Genomic DNA, 2,402 nt, shown 5'->3' with positions numbered 1-2,402 from the left:
AACTAATTTAATAAAATGTTTATACATTGGAAGTTTGAATATTTTTAAAATTAAGATTGAATTTCTAGAGTTACATTAATGGTAAAAAGGGGAAAGAAATACAATAAACAACCATATGTTTTAAAAAGATGAAATTACCCTACATTTATTAATGGCATACCCGAACTGTTATTTCTTCAATTATTAGTTTGATAAACAAATAAAACGATCCTTTAATTAGTAATAGGTGTGACGTCACAATAATTCTGGTAATATTTCTATCATATTTTGCTTGACGATTTTTTATTAAAAAAGTGTAAAACATAAGGCGTAGTAGATATCCTATTATGCATTATTATTATTGTTATGTATTATTGTTTGTTTGTTTTTTTATTTCGCACAAAGCCACATAAGGGCTAGCTGTCCCTAATTTAGCAGTGTAAGACTAGAGGGAAGCCAGCTAGTCATCACCACCCACCGCCAACTCTTGGGCTACTCTTTTACCAATGAATAGTGGGATTGACCGACGATCCCACGACTGAAAGTACGAGCATGTTTGGTACGAGGAGGATTCGAACCCTCGACTCTCAGATTATGAGTCGAACGCCTTAACCCACCTGGCCATGCCGGGCCTGCCACATTGATAATAAGAATGTTAAAAAAATAAAATATCGGTCCGTAAAAGTGGTAAAAGTGTAGCCCAAAAGTGGGCAGTGGATGATAATGACTAGCTGCATTTCTTCTAGTCCTACACTGCTAAGTTAAGGACGACTAGCGCAGATAGCCCTGTTGTAACTTTGCACAAAATTCACAGAACAAACAAAGAAACATCAATGTAGCATTAGAATGATAAACTAAGCACACAGTTATCGGGTCTTCTCCAACATTTAAAAGGACTATTAGTTTCTGAAATGTTGGATCTCAAGAAAAGATACAAATGTTTCATCCACAGTTCAAGAACTAAACGAAAAAACAAAAAAAGGGGGATAGAAATTCATACAAACCTGTATCAGTCACAACAAGACAAGTTAGTGGGCAAAATTTTATTGAAGAATTAAACTTGCAGAAAATAGAATTTAGCTTGTGTATCTTGAATACATACTATATATCATTTTGTGCCACTCAGTGGTACAGCAGTATTTTTCAGACTTACAACGCTAGAAACCGGGTTTCGATACCCGTGGTGGGTAAAGCACAGATAGCCCATTGTGTAACATTGTGCTTAATTTCAAACAAACAAATAAAATCTTTTATTTGTGATAGTACTGCTCCAATTCTGTAGTTATTGGCATCCATATCCGCAATTATAGAAATATCTCATGTCGGATAAACTAATACCACTGCATTAACCATGATATATTTTAGCAACTGGTACATCGGTTGTCTACTTACCGATAAGTATTAATATGTCTGTATCTAGAATACTTATTCTCTGGCCAAGTTGTGTAATAATACTCAGATAATGAGTTATAATACCAATAATGATGGATATTCGAGCTTGTCTATACAGTACAAGTCTATTGTTATGAACACCAACAATGAAAACGTACATGGTAATGACTCATATATCATGAAATTTTCTGTAGTTCTAAAATCTCTAATTTTTAACTGTGGGCATTTTATGCCATGCGTGAACACAGAGATTTCAGTTCTCTCCCAGATTATTGGCTAGATATGTAGTAGGTTTCATTTGTTTAAATTAATATAACTGATTTAATTTATATTCTGTCATATCTTTTAAATTGACTGTCTACTGCTTGATCTATTTAGTAGAAGTGTCTACTACGCAGACACAATGAAGGGATAACTGCTTCACCATTGACCAAACCGTCCGCATTTGCAACTATCTCTCCTCCGTTATATTTTCTACTATTCTGGACATCTCTCCATTGAAGCAATTGAAGCATCAGGTTAAGAACATCTTTTCTGCTAAGCTGAGTAGTCATGTAGCGTGTGCAAAGGTAATTCCATCGGATACGTGCTCCTATAATGTGGAGTTGCACGCTCAAGGACTGAGACTTTGGTACAACCATTGCACTTACCACTCCAGGCTTCTTTTTCTGCTCTAACAACTTGGTTGAGGTTACATTCTAATATCTTATAAAAAAAAAATAGATATAATCTCTAATACCTCAGTGATGCTGCATGGATTCATTATGAAATGCTTCTAAAACTTATTGATCTGAATATATTTTCTGTTAGTTACCACCGTTTTTAGCGTAAGCATCATAGCTTATCAGCAAATACAACTGGGGTTATGGGTGCTATGCTGATGGTACTTAAATTCTACTAAATGGAAGGGAAACTGTTATACTGGTTTGAAATACTGAAAATAATCTTGTCGTGTTAAATATATATAAGAGAGTGTGATGTTTAATATATATACACTACGACAGTATTGGTGAGTCATACTAGTTTCTGAA

This window comes from Tachypleus tridentatus, chromosome 11, assembly GCF_004210375.1.
Source record: "Tachypleus tridentatus isolate NWPU-2018 chromosome 11, ASM421037v1, whole genome shotgun sequence".
Taxonomy (NCBI): Eukaryota; Metazoa; Arthropoda; class Merostomata; order Xiphosura; family Limulidae; genus Tachypleus; species Tachypleus tridentatus.
Note: the sequence above shows the minus strand (reverse complement) of the source record.